Source organism: Triticum aestivum, chromosome 3D, assembly GCF_018294505.1.
Source record: "Triticum aestivum cultivar Chinese Spring chromosome 3D, IWGSC CS RefSeq v2.1, whole genome shotgun sequence".
In the NCBI taxonomy this organism is placed as follows: domain Eukaryota; kingdom Viridiplantae; phylum Streptophyta; class Magnoliopsida; order Poales; family Poaceae; genus Triticum; species Triticum aestivum.
The window spans coordinates 254,547,165-254,565,355 of record NC_057802.1 but is presented as its reverse complement, the minus strand read 5'-3'; positions in this window follow the sequence as shown (position 1 = coordinate 254,565,355).

The window sequence follows — 18,191 nt, the reverse complement described above, 5'->3', positions numbered from 1 at the left end:
CAGGCACCACGCAGTCCTGGCGGAGATGCAGATGGTCCTCAAGGAACCACCTGGACCCCCATGGCCTCCCGAGGCTCAGGATCCCGGCGGCTCATGAGGAGCAACCCCTGCACCACGCATCTTCAGCTGCCCCAACACCCCTTCTATGATGGAACCAGGTGATATTTTCCAAGTTCATTTAGCTGGGACCGCCCTTCGGGCTACATCATTCCCAGGCCGCGTGGGTCAATCCCTGTGGCATGTATCCCTTTACATCTTTAGCTTACCTTGCTGGGGGCGCCCCACGGGCTGCATCATCCCCAAGCCGCTCGGGTCCGACCCAGTGGCATGAATCGTTCGTGCATTTACCTAAGTCATTTCGCTTTCCATGCATGATGTATATATGGCTGCTACCTGCTTGATTGTCACCAGCCATGGGAGCCGTGCACCGAGCGCCTTTCTTCAGGATCCTTCGGATGAGGAGGCTAGGCACGGCGTCTGTGCTCGGGCCCGTCCCTGCAGCATCGATAAACCCAACGGCTGAGCTCTGTCTGGCGGGCCGGCCCCGTTCACGTCACCTCCTGGGGTCGTTGGTGCTTGGCCCCCTCATGCGACAGCCTCAGGAGATTCGTTCGGCGCAGGTTGTCTAACCACCTCGCAGGGCCACCACAGTCATCAAGAATCAAGACCAGGTGCAACCCGCCTTGAGGTAGGGCCTCGTGAATCCCGCGCTGGCTCACGAGTTCCCAGACACACCTCGTCTAGCCCTGCCATGCAAGCCACGTGTCAGGGCGGGGCTACACACGCCCCGGGGGCTCTCCGCAGTAGGGAGTCCCCTCCCACGCACCTGTGGAAGCACCATGCTCCGCGCTGGCCGTCGACACTACCGAGGAGCGGCTATGCCCATGCAAGTGCGGAAGCGCTATGCTCCGCGCTGGTGGTAAACAACTGAGGGCAGCCTCGCGGACGTATGAACCTCAGGGATCCCTTAAGCTCAGTGTCCGGCCTCATCGCAACACCTCCCCTCGGGAGAGTCGTGCGAGGGGCCGGACATGGGGGCTGCGCTCGGGTCACGCCCAAGCGTACGCCACCCAGCCAGGTCCCCTGGACCTGGTCGTCGCGCGCCCCTCCCGAGTCGAGCCTCCGCGAGGACAAAGGTATGAAGGTTGTTTGCACGTCAAGGGGGACTCCTGAGCATCGCGACTCAGGAGCCTAACTGGTCACGTAGCCCCTCACTCCTTGGTTCCGTCCTTGTCTCCGGTCGGCCCAACGGCGGTTGAGGTATGCCCGGGGCCGGGCCCTGTCGACGTAGAACACTAAACCTAGTCCTGCGTCCCCTTCCCATAAGTTGTTTGCGCATCAAGCGGGACTCCTGAGCATCGTGACTCAGGAGCTTAACTGGTCACCTAGCCCCTCACCCCTTGGTCTCGTCCTGGTCTCCGGACGATCCAACGGCGGATGAGGTATGCGCGGGGCCGGGCTCTGCCGATGTAGAACGTAAAGCAAATAGGAAGAAAATCACAAAATCTCAAAGCAAATATTACAAGACATATTGTTCTGCCAAATATCAAACACAAGTTTAAACGCCTCCACGAGGCATGATGCATGTTGCAGGAGTAAAACAGGAAAGCAGCCGCGAGTAGGTCAGCCTTGGGCACCGCCATCACCCGCAAAGGGTGCTCCTTCCTTGATGGCGTCGCCCTCACCTGTACCACCGATCGGGGCTGCAGGATCAGGAGCACCGCTGGTCAGAGGCGCGAGAGCGAAGGTGCGAAACTTCTTCAGCAGGGCCTCCACCTGACCCTTCATAGCCGCGGCAGCGGCTGCACAAGGCGGGTAGCAGGATCGCGAAGATGGAGGTGGCTGAAGACACGCGTCAGCGCAGCTGAGGAAAGGACACGGGCTTCTTCCTCGGCCATGGGACCGATGCCGCTCACAACCTCCTCAAGCGCGTCAACCAAGTAGGGAAGGAGCTGGGCAGGGCTGTCCTTGTTGGTGGTCAGCGGCCTCTCCAAGCCCTTCTTGTATAGCGCCTTCAGTGCCACGCGGGACCTCTCCTCGAGAAGCGCGAAGGCTGCGTGGTCCTCGGCTAGGACCTTCGCCTTGGCGTCAAGACTGGCTTTCTCCGCCTCCACCTTCCGCTCCAGCTCCTCCAGCCGGCTGCGTTCCGCGGCCTGCGCCTTCGCCAACTCTCCCAGCTCGGCGTCACGATCCTTCATGGCATGTTCCCGGGCCTTCATCGTCTCCTCCTCCGCCTCGCGGCCACGAGCCTCTTTCGCACGCTTGTCGAGCAGGGCCTTCAGCTCGGCCTCCAGCCCCCGGCAGCAATCCTGGGCGGCTTCGGCATCCTTCAGCGCCCCTTCACGAGCAGCCGCAGCTTAGGCGGTGGCCTGCTTTTCCTTCTCGGAGCCCGCCGCGGCTTGGCTCAGCGTCGCTCGAATGGACACGTCGGAATGAAGCCAGCCAGAGACCAGCTCCAGGTGCCCGGCTACCAGGTGGGAGTCGGCACCCTGGAGATCTTCTCGCAGCTGGGCCATCTCCAAAAGGGCGCACTCCAAGACATCAGGAGAAGCAGAAGGACCTGGAATCAGCGGCGCAACAGGAGGAGAAGGAGAAGGTGTCGTCACCACGGCCTGGGAGACCGGGGGTTCCTGAGCCTTGGAGACCTCGACAGCCGAGCCAAATACAGGCACCTCCGGAGCCAGCTGGGCCATGGGGGCTTACTCCTCCTGAGAATTCTTCCCCAGGCCTCGCGAGGATGACCGAGCCGGAGAGACATGAGCACCCATGCTGCCCTTCTCCACGGAGGGAGACACAGCCGGAGCAGGCCGACTAGTCTCGAGCGGCACCATCGCCTCCTCCTTCCTCTTCTTCGCCGCAGGCGTTGGCCTGATCGTGCAACCGGGAAGCGTCAAGGTCAAGCAGCAGAAGCAAGAATGAAACAAGGCAAGAGCACTTACTGGTCCACCGCGGTGTAGTCCACCCTCATCTTGCTAAGTTTGAAGCCCGAGAGCCTCCCAGCCTGGGGCGCGGGCGCACGGGCCCCAGGAGCAGAAGAAGGAGCAGCAGGTGGGCCGGAAGCAGCATCTCAGGAGATCAGCGCCGACCGGCCCCTCGTTGGGATCACGGGCAGCTCTCCCTTCTCCCGGCAGGCGTCGGTCTCGTCGTCGTCAGGAAGGGCACGGAGGATGTCGGCCTTGCGCAAGGGGGAAGTCTCCCCCATCCCCTCGGGGGTCGCCTCCGAGTCGTGCTCCTCGTTGTCCTCCTCTTCCTCATCCTAGCGAGAGTCGTCAGAGGACAAATCCACCGGCGCCGCCACAACAGAGACAGCAGGAGGCGCTGGCGGCACCAGTCCGCGCCCATCAAAGGTGGGCATGGCCGCCGGAACCTGCGCCCCGTCCTTGCGGAGGAACAGGGGAACGAAGGCGCTCGGCGGGTATTCCTGGTCGTCCCCGACCAGGAGGCGGAGAGCCACGGCCAACTCTTTGGCAGGCAGGGCTGCCGGGCTCAGGTGAAGCTTGTCCTCTTCAGCCCCAAGCCTCCACAAGGGGCGCGTACGCACCTGAACGGGGCCACACGCAGCATCAGGAATTCCCTTAGGAGCATGGCCCCCGTCACCTTCGCCGCCCTCGCGTTGCCCGGCTTCAGGTCGGCATTCATCTTCTCCAACACCGGCGCCGCCCGGTCGTCAGTGAGCTTCGCACAAGACCACCCCGCGTCAGACTGGGGCATCTCCGTTGGCAGCACCAAGCGTGGGTGGACGCACTTGGCGTCCATAATGACCCACTTACCCCTGAAGCCGTCGGCCTTCTTCCCGGCCTTCGAGATCGAGTTGGCCTTGCCGGCCGCGATGAAGTTGGCGCACCCGGAGGTACGACCATCGTTGATGCGAAGGAAGAAGAAGTGGCGCAGTAGAGCCACAGACGGCATCACTCTGAGGTACGCCTCGCAGTAGAAGGCGAAGATCGACAGAAGAAGAACAGAGTTGGGATGGAGATGCAGCGCGTGCAGCCCGTAATGGCCAAGGACCTCATAGAAGAAGTCGGAGAAGGGGCGAACCAGCCCCGCGATGATGCTGCTCATGAAGAAGGGGAAGAAGGTGCTTCCCTCGGGTTCCGGCACGACAGAGCCAGCCCGGAGCTCGGTCTTCCCCCTCTCGTTGCTCTCTCCCGCCATCAGTAGGCACGTGACGGCAAGGTTCCTCTCCGAGACATTGGGCGCATCCAGAGCCGGCTCGTACCAGGCGGGCGGCGAAGAAGCCTTGACCTTCCGGGGCGCCATTGGTCGCTGATTCGGAAGGGGACGGGAGCAGATCTGGAGAGTTCAGAAGCAAGGGGCGAGAACGGGGATCTGGAGCAAGGCGGAAGGAAGCAATGAAGGCAAGCGTTGCCCACGCCAGCCTTTTTGTTAGTCGGGCAGTTGCCGAGGCAGCGTGGGGAAGCGGAGACGCCCATGTCTAATCAACTGCCACGCGTCGACCAAGGCCGCAGGCTGTTGGGGCCCGCGGCGCTCCGCACTTGCCCTTTGGCTTCGCCTCGAAGCCAAGTCCGAGCTCGCCTTCGGCCCGGGGGCTACTGTCGGCATTCAGGGAACGGGGTCCCCGGACTTGCCTACCTACGGCCCACGGCGTAGCTCCACAAGCGGGCCCATACGGCCCATCTTCGCCAGCAAGCACACGAGACCCTCGCGAGGGGCCAAGCCTCGCGAGGCGGACGACACAAGAGCTCCTCGGGAGCGGCCTCACCAGGCTGGCTCGTGAGGGGCGGAGAGATCAAGGCAAGGGGGGTAGCTCGCGAGGTTTCCCATGACGTAAGCCATGACGACCAAGGCCAGGCGGGCGCCAGCGCGCATAGTGTCCTTGCTTCCTCTTTGGTGCTAAGGAGGCAAGCGCAGGCGAGGAGTAACGAGGCATCAGGCAAAGGTTTCCATATCTGTGCAACGAGACCAAGACCAGCAGGACGGCAGGACGGAGGTCACCGTGGAGCCCAAGACGGCGTCACCACCAGAGCCTTTGGCAGGCGAAGACTACTTTTGTCAGGATAGCTTGTACTAGCTGCCCCCCCTTCTAATTGGCCGTTGTGGCATCCCTTCCCGCTCAATATTTGGGAAGAGGACCAGGGCCTCTATAAATAGGGCTAGCCACCATAGTAGGGGGCAACTCATCTCGAACTCATTCAGTTCATCCTCACACCCACCAAGCACAAGAGCACCTCACCTCAAGAGGCTGTTCTTCCCCTTTTACTGTTCATCCTCAGCCCGAGAGGCAATCCACCACACCACACTGGAGTAGGGTATTACACCACGACGGTGGCCCGAACCAGTATAAATCTTGTGTCCTCATGTTCTTTGGGTTCGGCGAGCTAGTCCGTGAGATCGTGGAGTGTGAGAGCGTGGGAGAGGAGAGATCTTCGTGCGCACCCTAGTGTTCGAACCTCAAGGGTTTTGCCGGAACCCGAAATCCGACAATTAATGAAGCTTTCTCTTATATTCGCAATATTTAGATTTCAATTTCAATTTCTTGCTTGTTCTTTGTTTCCATGCAGGATATACACCTTCGTGGTCAGGTTGATCATGCTCCGGCATGGTCAATAACCTCTCGGAGTTGGTTTAGCGATTGCTAAGGCGCGGCGTCCTCGCACATTCATAGTCGAATCGTCAAAGTCTAGTCCACTGAAAGCGATAGCCATCATCTCATCGAAAGACGGGACACCTTTGCCTCTAGCAGACCTCATTCCTATACCTCTTTTTATTATAAGTGTTTGAATCCCTATTTGCTTGCTGATCCGATCAAAAGCTGGATTTTACACTTTGGCAAAGCTTGCAAGAGACCATCGCTTTAAAGGAATCTTCCTCTCGTGGGTTTAATAACCCAGGGTGGCCTCTGGGGAAATAGGTGCGGGATACCCTTTTTAGTTCCAATACTGGATCAATAAAAAGGAGATATCACTCGCCGAAAGGAGGGAACTTCACAAACACATCCTCGTCTTCATTATCTCCACTTGCGGTTATCTCGCTCCTTTACTTCATGCAAGATTCTACCTTATGTTTACTCTTACTTGCTTGTGCGGTAGCGCAGGAGCTCGTGTGCCATGAGCAGTGCGACTCGCGCGTCCGTCGGAGCACGGCGAGCGTGAGACGACGAACCGGCGGGGGTCAGCGATGGAGTGGCTGTGCGGCCATCCCGCCGCACCGAGGGGTGCAGTGAGGAGGCCTGCTGCTCGTTTCCAGCCGGGCCGGTGGCAGCGTTGGTGGCGGGTGACGGAGAATGACGGGGAGGCCCATCGACAGGAGCCGTCTGAGCGACGCGGGCGGCGAGGGTGACCCGGCGCTCAGCGCGGGCGCGACGAGCGTCCGACATGGTAATGGTGGAGCGGTGAAGCACGGATCGACGAGAGGAGGGCTTCAGCGCACCCATACCTAGCGCGCCAAATGTCGGATTTTGGGTTCCGGCAAAACCCTTGAGGTTCAAACACTGGGGTGCGCACGAAGATCTCTCCTCTCCCATGCTCTCATACTCCACGATCTCACGGACTAGCTCGCCGAACCCAAAGAACGCGAGGACACAAGATTTATACTGGTTCGGGCCACCGTTGTGGTGTAATACCCTACTCCAGTGTGGTGTGGTGGATTGCCTCTCGGGCTGACGATGAACAGTACAAGGGGAAGAACAGCCTCATGAGGTGAGGTGCTCTTGTGCTTGGTGGGTGTGAGGATGAACTGAATGAGTTCGAGACGAGTTGCCCATACTATGGTGGCTAGCCCTATTTATAGAGGCCCTGGTCCTCTTCCCAAATATTGAGCGGGAAGGGATGCCACAACGGCCAATTTGAAGGGGGGCAGCTAGTACAAGCTATCCTGACAAAAGTAGTCTTCGCCTGCCAAAGGCTCTGGTGGTGACGCCGTCTTGGGCTCCACGGTGACCTCCGTCCTGCCGTCCTGTTGGTCTTGGTCTCGTTGCACAGATATGGAAACCTTTGCCTGATGCCTCGATACTCCTCGCCCGCGCTTGCCTCCTTAGCACCAAAGAGGAAGCAAGGACACTGTGCGCGCAGGTGCCCGCCTGGCCTTGGTCGTCATGGCTTATGTCACGGGAAACCTCGTGAGGTACCCCCTTGCCTTGATCTCTCCGCCCCTCATGAGCCAACCTGGTGAGGCCGCTCCCGAGGAGGTCTTGTGTCGTCCGCCTCGCGAGGCTTGGCCCCTCGCGAGGGTCTCGAGTGCTTGCTGGCGAAGATGGACCGTATGGGCCCGCTTGTGGAGCCACGCCGTGGGCCGTAGGAAGGCAAGTCTGGGGACCCCCGTTCCCAGAACGCCAACATTAATGAAGGTGGGTTTCTGTGACGTCTTTGTATGGTCGTATAACATAAACGAAGTACGCGAAGCTGCAGCTAAGGCGAACTTTTAATCTAAACAAAATCCAAAGTCTAAACGGTGCCTTAAGGGCTGTATTTGTAGGAAGGAAGAGAGGGGATTTCATCCCCCCTTGACAAGGTGGGACTAAAACACCTCGTGGGTTATTTCCCCTACAATACGGACTCTAAAAAATAGTCTATAAGTAGTATTTCGAAATAACATGGGCCTGGCCCAAAAATAAGGTGGCGCAGCACCTATATTAAGCTATGGACGAAATTTATGAAAGGCTATCTTGTATATCTCGTCCATATCCTTGGATGTCATCATGGTGGCTCCAAAGTGGCAAAAACTCCACGAGAAACTCTATTCTTCCCCTTGCGCGCGCCATCTTCTCCATGCTTGATCATGATCCAATGTTCGTCGGTCTTTTCCATGCTTTTCCCTTTGTTTATAAGCAAAACAAATGTATCCAATTTAGGCAGCATCATATTCTTATGAACATTAGAATCGGTACCAAGAAACGAAAGTACCTGGTAATTTAATTGGTGTGCACAAGCTCTAATATTTGGTCCAGTATATGTAGCAGTAGGGGTTGTGGGTGTAACTTTGTTAGTGATGTCCTCATCATCCTCCCCTTCTTGAATTGAAGTCATCATTGATGGAAGCTCATCTCCCTCACCCGAATAAGGCATCAAATCTGCAAAGTTAAAAGTGGGACTAACCCCAAAATCTGCAGGCAGCTCAAGTTTATAATCATTATCATTTATTTTCTCTAACACCATAAAAGGACCATCAGCACGTGGCATTAGCTTTGACTTTTGCAAATCAAGAAACCAATCTTTACGCAAATGTAACCAAATAAGATCTCCAGGTGCAAAGACAACACGTTTTCTACCTTTATCCCCAGCAAGTTTATATTTAGCATTCATGCGCTCAATATTTTCCTTAGTTAACTCATGCATTTTTAAGATCAGTTTGACACGTTGTTTAGCATCAAAACTAACCTTCTCTGAAGATGGAAGAGGCAACAAATCAATGGGTGCACGATGTAGGAAACCATACACAATTTCAGAAGGGCACATCTTAGTAGTAGAATGCATCGAACGTTTATAAGCAAATTCAGTATGAGGCAAGCATTCTTCCAACATTTTAAGAATATTCTTCAAAACATCCCTAAGCATAGTAGACGATTTTCTATTGACTACTTCAGTTTGTCCATCAGTTTGGGGGTGACATATAGTACTAAAAAGCAGTTTTGTCCCCAACTTAGCCTATAAACATCTCCAAAAGTGGCTAAGAAACCTAGTATCACGATCTGAAACAACAGTGTTTGGCACACCATGCAAGCAAATAATTTCACGAAAGAACAAATCAGCAACATTAGCAGCAGCATCGCTTTTATAACATGATATAAAGTGTGCCATTTTCAAAAATCTATCCACAACAACAAATATTCTATCCCTCCGCTTGTTTGTTCAAGGTAAACCTAGAACAAATTCCATACATATGTCCTCCCATGGAACAGTAGGTACAGGTAAAGTCATATATAAACCATGATGATTGAGTCGTGACTTAGCTTTTTGACATGTAGTGCAGTGAGCAACAAAACGCTCAACATCCCGTCTCATCTTTGACCAAAAGAAATGTGTAGCTAGTACATCCCCCATCTTCTTCACGCCAAAGTGTCCCATTAATCCTCCTCCATGCACCTCCTGCAACAACAAAAGATGAACGGAGCTAGCTGGAATGCATAGCTTGTTAGCATGAAACACAGATCCATCATTAACGACGAACTTGTTCCATGTTCTCCCTTCTTTACAATTCTGCAATACATCTTTAAATTCAGAATCATGCAAATATTGATCTTTCATGGTCTCCAAATCGGATGTTTTAAAGTCAAGTTGTGAAAGCATAGTATAGCAACGAGACAGCGCATCAGCAATAACATTTTCTTTACCCTTCTTGTCTTTGATGACATTAGGGAAAGTCTCAATGATTTCAACCCATTTAGCATGTCCACCGTTCAGTTTTGCTTGACTTTTAATATGCTTCAAAGATTCATGATCAGAATGTGTAACAAATTCTTTGGGCCATAAATAATGTTGCCATGTTTCTAAAGTCCGAACAAAAGCATATAATTCCTTATCATAAGTAGAATAGTTCAGACTAGACCCACACACTTTTTCAGAAAAGTATGCAATAGGTTTACCATCTTGTAATAACACACCTCCTAATCTAATTCCACTTGCATCACATTCAAGCTCAAAAGTCTTATTCAAATCAAGAAGTTGGAGTAAAGGAGCATGTGTCAACTTATCTTTCAATACCGTGAAGGCTTCTTCCTATGCAGTACCCCAAACAACAGGCACATCCTTCTTTGTAAGCTCATTGAGAGGTGCAGCAATGGTGCTGAAATCCCTCGCAAAACGCCTATAGAAACCAGCTAGGCCAAGAAAACTCCTCACTTGTGTGACCGTTTTGGGCCACAGCCAACTCTCAATAACATAAATCTTGGCTTTGTCAACTTCAATTCCCTGCGGAGTAACAATATAGCCAATAAAAGATACTCGGTCGATGCAAAAGGTGTGTTTCCCAAGGTTACCAAACAAACATGCAAGATAGAGAGCAATAGAAACAACACGTAAATGTTCCAAATGTTCCTCCAAAGATCTGCTATAAATCGGTATATCATCAAAGTAAACTAACACAAATCATACAATGAAAGCATGTAAAACTTCGTTCATTAATCTCATGAAAGTACTAGGTGCATTAGTTAACCCAAAAGGCATGACTAACCACTCATATAATCCCAACTTAGTTTTAAATGTTGTTTTCCACTCATCTCCCAATTTTATACGAATTTGATGGTATCCACTACGCAAAACAACTTTAGAGAAAATTGTAGAGCTACTCAATTCATCAAGCATATCATCTAGCCTAGGAATAGGGTGACTATAACAAATAGTAATACTATTAGTGCCTCTACAATCAACACACATACGCGATGTACCATCCTTTCTCGGCATTAGTATAATAGGAACATCACAAGGACTAAGGGATTCACGTATATAACCTTTATCGAGCATAGCTCCTGTACTTGACGCATAATCTCCTTCGTTTCCTTCGGATCGGTATGGTATGGTGCACTGTTGGGTAGCGATGTCTTGGGAATTAAGTCAATTTGATGGTCAATCCCGCGAATAGGTGGTAACCCCGGTGGCACAACTTGTGGAAAGACATCAGCGAACTCCTGCAAAATGTTAGTGATAGCAGTTGCCAAAGAGGGAGGCATGTCCTCGAATGAAAATAATGCCTCTTTGCACACAAAAGCATAGCAAACAGATTTGCTAAAATTTGGATCAATATCAATTTTGGTGGCAAGTAAACTTCCACTTTTCAACTTAATTTCACAGGCAACACTAGATGATGGTCTGTTATGCTTATTGTGCTGCTCAAACTCCTTTGCCACAATCTTATTTTCACTCTTGTTTTGCTTTGCTAGCTTCAGTAAGATAATCTTTCAGAATATGTTCAGGAGACATAGGAAGCAAAGTAATATATGGTTATCCTTATGAACAAGAGTATACTGATTCTTTCTACCATGGTACAATTTTTTTTATCGATTTTCCATGCTCTACCAAGTAATAGAGAGCATGCTTGCATGGGTACCACATCACAATCAACATAATCAGCATATGTAGTGATACTAAAATGTACACGAATAGTACATATTACCTTAACCTTGCCACTATTGTTGAACCATTGTATGTAGTAAGGATGAGAATGTGGTCTGGTGGTGAGAGGCAGCTTCTCCACCATCTCCGTGCTAGCCAAATTGTTGCAACTCTCTCCATCGATGATGACGCGGACAGAAGGTTCCTTCACAACTCCCTTTGCTTGAAACAAATTGTGCCTATGATTTTGCTCAACTTGTGTTACCTGCACACTCAAAACACGTTGAGAAACTAAACTTTCATACCTGTCATTGTCTTCAATAGCCATGTATTGTGCCTCATGTTCAGGATCATGTCCACCTTGCTCTTCACTAGCAATAAGAGCCAAAGTCACCTCATCATAGTCACTAGCGGACTCATACCCACCATCCTTAGTAGCAATCGTCACACGTGGAGATGGGCATTTGCTCGCATAGTGACCTCCACCCTTGCAACAACGACATATAATATCACGTGTTTGCCCTGTTGATGCCATGGATGAAGAAGAGCTCTATGCGGGACCAGAAGGTGTGCTCTTGGCGAATGGTGGTGGTGGTGCCTGTTTTCTGGTTGGAGCTAGCGGATGAAGTAGGTAGTGTTGCAGTAGGACGTGTGGAAGTAGAAGATGCATGTGGCATCCATGATGAAGATCGTCCTGCAGAAAAAATAGTTCGCGCCAAGGCCTGTCGATCCTGCACTTCATGTTCAGCTTTGCAAGCAAGATGGAATAAAAGAGTGATATTGTTATACTCCTTATACTCTAAAATGGTATGAATCTCTCTATTTAATCCACCCATAAAATGTGCAAGCATAGCTTCATTATCCTCTACAATACCACATCTAATCATGTCAGTTTGTAATTCCTGATAATATTCCTCTACAGAATTTTTCCCCTGTCTTAGACGATGTAATTTTTGGAGTAATTCACATTGATAATATGGTGGAACCCCAACGAGTACGCATAGCAGTTTTCAAAGCAGCCCAAGTAGCTAGGATATTATCATGATATAATCTACAATGTTCAGACCACCAAACACAAGCAAAACTAGTGAATCCACAATCAGTAGCAGCAACATGTCTATCCTCGGGATATTGTAAACATGTAAAACATTGTTTAGTTTCTAACTCCCAAGTAAGATGTACATCAGGAACATATCTACCCACAAATGGGGGAATATTCAATTTAAGTTTAGGAACATGGTCATGATTTCGTACCTGAAGTGGTGGTGTAGCCCTTCCGTTGCGATTATATGCATGTGGGCGACCTGGTGCTGGTGGTTGCACATAGTTCTGTTGTGGATCAACATCATCCTCGCAATCACCCTCATAATCGTCGCCCTCCTCAGTATGAGCAGCAAGAGCCACAGAAGCAGCAACAGCAGTAGCAGCAGCACTCGAATTTTGGCCATCCTCAAGAGGAACACGCTTCGCTCGTCCTGCTCGATCACGACGTGGAGGTGGTTGTGGTTGTTGTTGCAACAGTGCAGCAGAGGCAGCATGTGGTGGTAGACGCGTGAGCACTTCACCAAACTTGGCATCCAATTTGGTGTCGGTTGTCTTCTCAAATTCATCTATCCTCTCCAGTGCCTTACCAAAGCTGCTCATCACGTCTTGCACCTATTCACCCAACATTTGTGAAATTTACCATGGAGCTCCTTGTTGTCATGTTCTCCCAGCCCAGCTCATCGGCTTGTGACCATGTCATGGTTAGCGGCAATAGAAACACACAAATATGACCCTACAGACTACTAGGAAGGGGTGGTGGTGTGGTGGAGAATCACAAATCCATGAAGCCAATCTCAAATTCTTACCAGTTCTTACCAAGCAGCAGGCGGTGATCGGCAACCGTTGTAGTCAAAACTCTTGAAGCTTGGGTAAAGCGATTATCAAGTGCTATCCGATTTCTAGGTTGCTTGGTGAGATTTTACCAGTTTTCATAGTCTAGATTGCTTCTATTCTTCATACCTATAGTCCAAGAAAAAGCCAAAAAATTAGGGTTAGTTCATCATATCTGACCCAGTATGAGCCATTGCATAATCTTTTCTGTGTTTTTCTTTGTTGAACATTTCCCATCTTTCGATGAGATGGTAGCTATCATTTTCAGTGGAATAGACTTTGACGATTCGACTACGAACATGCGAAGATGTCGTGCCTTAGCAATCGCTAAACTAACTCCAAGAGGTTATTGACCACGCCAGAGCATGATCAACCTGACCACGAAGGTATATGCATGCAAACGAAGAACAAGCAAGAAATTGCTATTACAATCTGAATATTGCGAATATAAGAGGAAAGCTTTATTAATGAAGGTGGAGTTCTGTGACCTCTTTGGCTGGTCTTAGAACCCAAACGAAGTACGCGAAGTTGCAGCTATGGCAAACTTTTAATCTAAACAAAACCCAAATTCTAAATGGTGCCTTAACGACTGTATTTGCAGGGGGCAAGTGAATGGATTTTGTCCCCCCTTGGCAAGGTGGGACTAAAACACCTCCTGAGCCTTTTCCCCTACAATACGGACTCTAGAAAATACCTATAAGTAGTAGTTCGAAATTACATGGGCCTGGCCCAAAAATAAGGTGGTGCAACACCTATATTAAGCTATGGACGAAATTTATGAAAGGCCTCTTGTATATTTCATCCATGTCCTTGGATGTCATCATGGTGGCTCCAAAGTGGTGAAAACTCCACGAGAAACTATGTTCTTGCTCCCCTTGCACGTGCCATCTTCTCCATGCTTATCATGCTCCAATGTTCATTGTTCTTGTCCATGCTAGGCCCTTCATTTATAAGCAAAACAAATGTATCCAATTTTGGCAGCATCATATTCTCATGAACATTAGAATCATTACCAAGAAATAAAAGTCCCTGGTAATTTAATTGGCGTGCGCAAGCTCTAGTAATTGGTCCAGTATATGTACCAGTAGGGGTTGTGGGTGTAACTTTGTTAGTGATGTCTTCATCAAGGTCATATGCTTACAACCTTGTATTTGCGATGGGATCAAATATAATATTAGTTTCAGCGATGGAAGTCACTCGTCGAGATGTTTTGTTATGGATAAAAGTAGGGGATGTGTCCAAATAAAATCTTGACCGACACGAGTCCTGCATGAAGAATCATTTGTCCTACCGTAGGCCCTATCCGTCACGCGGGGTTACCTCAATAATTAAGATAATGAAATCAGACAAGAGCTTTGGGTGTTTATTGAATACACCTCATTTCTCCCCAATGATAGGATCCATGTTACCCTACTAAACCTTACTATCACCGGTTTTCGGTATAACACTCCATGGTCTCCTTGCTCCTAGCCTCACTGGTTTTCGATCTCCATGATCCTGGATAACCTGGAGGGATGAAGATCACAGTCAAGACAAGATACATCTTCATGTAATTTTATTTCACACATACGAGACGTATCAAAGTCCTCCATTGATCCGCTCAACAAATCCTCGAGTTGCAAGGCTTATGCCTCAACCCATACCTTACCGAACTACTCACACATGGAGATTAGATCACGGGAAGAAAACATTGAAGAACACATCTTGAGATTAATAGATTGCAATATGTTTTACGATGGATGCCTTGTGCGATGCATGATTACAAGTATGAATGGGATGGATGAGCACTATGGCGGTGGTGGAGATGGCTATGGAGATGGCTGCGGCTAGGGTTTGTGGATGATGATATTGATTAAGAGGTTCTGCCTTATGTGCTCCGTGCTCGTCTCTCTGTTCACACTTCGACCGGGTCCCTTTAATAAAAGTTTTTGGGTTAGACGACCTGCCTCGGAATCTACGCCATACAGGCGTTGTGCTATTTCTTCGCAGGTCTCCAGATGATTCCTTCCTCCTCCATTCTTCTTCATTCCATTTTGATACGTCTCCAACGTATATATAATTTTTGATTGTTCCATGCTGTTATATTATCAATCTTGGATGTTTTACAATCATTTTATAGCAACTTTATAATATTTTTTGGACTAACCTATTGACATAGTGCCCAATGCCAGTTGCTGTTTTTTGCTTGTTTTTTACTTCGCGGAAAATCAATACCAAACGAAGTCCAAACGGAGCGAAACTTTTGGACAATTTTTCTCGGCCAGAAGACACAACACTAGTACAGCGAGCTCCTAAACAAACGGTTTAAAACCTCTGTCCGCGACGGCATTTGGAACCGTCTCCAAGTGAGTGTGGGCGATAGGGGGGTCCTTCCCACACGACCCAGAAACCGTCGGGGATATGCCCTCCTAGCACACAAGTTCGGCAAAATGAGGTCGTGTACGACCGGCGAATGCTCAAATATGGAAATACGTACAGTAGTGCTAAAAAGTACAATTATACAGCGAAATTGTTTCCGGTCGCAAGTACATCCCACACAGTCAGTCCCCACTAGACATTTCCGTTCGTATGTACATCCCACACAGTCGCTCGAAGGAAAACGTTTCCGTTCACAGGTACATCACACACAATTTTTTCCGTTAAATCGCTTGCGTTATTGAATATATCACACACTGTCCGTGGAAGAAACTGCGTGGCAAAGGCTGTCCATCACACACAATGTTCGTGTGGTAAACGTTTGCGCAAGGTGGCCTAACGCAAACAGTTTTCAAGAGAAGGTCATGTGTGATTGTTCATTGATCCAACACGGTTTATTCCTAGAAACTATGTGCGTTGCCTGCGGTCATCGCCCAAGGTATTTTTTCTACAACCGTTTGCAATAGCAAAACCCAATTAGCAGGCTAATTCGCCACTAGCAGGCTAATTATCCGATTATTCATAATCCATTTATTAATCTAATTGACAGTTCATATTAAGCACACAATATATTTCATTTTCATAATTGAAATACATCAGAGTACAGCATCATATAGCTTCAGCACTCAGCTACCCCATTACACAACTACACTAGGACCAAGTTTCACATGCAACATCTATAACTTTTCGAAATTAGCATCATAGACGGTACATAGACAGTTGTATCTCATCTGGAAAACTGCTGAAGGAGAAGGCGAATATTGAGCCTTCATTGATGTTGAAGGTCTTTGTAACTTTAGGCCAGTGCCTGTGGATGATTGACCGTCCATCCTTCGTCCTCTTCAGGAACACTTCAATATTGAACCGTGGGTGTTGTATGAATACCTTCCTCACCTCCTGACCATACAGGTGGTTTGAGAGGTAATCATCAGTGAACTGCTTTGGAAAGGCCTGAAAACAAGGATGTGCATAAATATCTTCTCTATATTGGAAATGGGGCAAAGGAATTAAAAAGGCAAGGTATAATAGTTAGTACCATCCTGTAGTGAACTGATGTCTTCTTCATTGTGCAGACAAAGATCTTGTTGTTTTTTGTCGCTAATTTCTTTATCCTAACAATCTTTCTGAGTTTCTTGACTTGACTGATATTCATGGACAACTCATTTCCCCATATGCAAAAAGGGTCGAACAGTGGGTCAAAACCTCTGACAGCAGGACCTACATGTGCAAGACCAAATTGTTAAAAACCTAAATATTAGAATGGTTCCTGCAATTGCACAATAATGTGCTATTAGACAACGGACCATGCACGTGCTAACCTCGATTGTAAACCTCAGTGCTTCCCATTGTTTCCCTGCAACACATATAAGGTAGTTAGTCATCAGGTTAAGTAAGGGTTCGCATGCTATCAGTAAAATATGTTGATGAAAAATAATCACATTGCAGATTCATCAGATTAATTCAAGCCACAGGGAAAACCCATTTACCCAAACCAAGCATGATTAAGAACTAGGAAATATAGCACTTGTATATGTTTCTCATGTATTAAGTGCAGCCAAATTCGATTTATTCCTCACATGCACAACAATACAAAATTCTACCCACGACAATTGGACATCGCATTGCAGAATTGAACCAAGCAGTTAACTAAACACCACAACAAATGAACCAAACATTAACTGAGCACCACATTGCACAATATAACATTGAACCAAGCAGTTAACTAAACACCACAACAAATGAACCAAACATTAACTGAGCACCACATTGCACAATATAACATACTCCTAATAGAAGATCAGACAGTTAACCAAACAGTTAACTACAGCCAATTGTAGCAATTGTATTTGTTTCTCATGTATTTACTACAGCCAAATTCAATTTATTCCTCACATGGTATACAATAACAGAATGCACCCACAATTTTGTAAAGATAAATTCGATTTATTTCTCACATGGAAGACAATACAAAATTGCAGCCTGAAGAATTGAACATCACATTTGCAGAATTGAACCAAACAGTTAACTGAAGACGACAACTAATTAACAAAATAGTTAATAAGTGAGCACCACACTGCACGACATATAGAACATATACACTAGAGCAACAGATTGCATGGTAAAATTAGATAGCACAATTCACTAGAATTTGTGAAGGAAAGGCAGGAGCAGCACACGCAACGGGTAAACCGAGCATGCTTAACCGGCGTAGCTAGCAAATGGCAAGGTGCTCCTTCAAGATCTGGGGGTCGGCACGAATGGCAGCCATCGCGACCTCATCCGCGCGTGCGGCCGCGATTTGCTTCTCCGCTGCCAAATGCTCCTTGAGATCCTGGCTATAATGCATGCACCATGACTTAGGCGGCGCTTATTTGGTGGAGGGGTCGGTGATTTGGGTGGAAGGTGTCGCACTCGCGCCGGCGGTCGGGGCATGTGGGATGTGGAAGGAGGAGGAGGATGGGGGTCGGGTGTGGATTACCTGCCTGGATAGGCGAGGCCGAGGAGCGTGAAGGAGGGTCGCCGGCGAGGAGGCGGCGGCGCTGCAAGCAAGGAGTGAAGGTTTCAACTTGGAAAGGAAGGCGGAAAGAGGGAAATGTGGCTTTTGGTAAGGGGGAGGGGGCGGGGAGGTAGATATTTCCGCGGAAGCCGAAAATTTGGAATCGCTTCAGCCAAAAAACTGGCGCGCAAAGTGTCATCAGACACGGTCCCTTGTTCAGAACTGTGTACGATATGTGAACATCACAAACGATTCAGATAGCTTAACCCGTGTGTGTTGAGTTTGAACATCAAAAAATTTGGTTCGAATTTCCCTGGTTACAGTGGTCATCCACGTCATTGCATAATTTGGGTACACAAAGGAGACTAACTTCTTAATCGAGCAAGTTCAGCAATTAA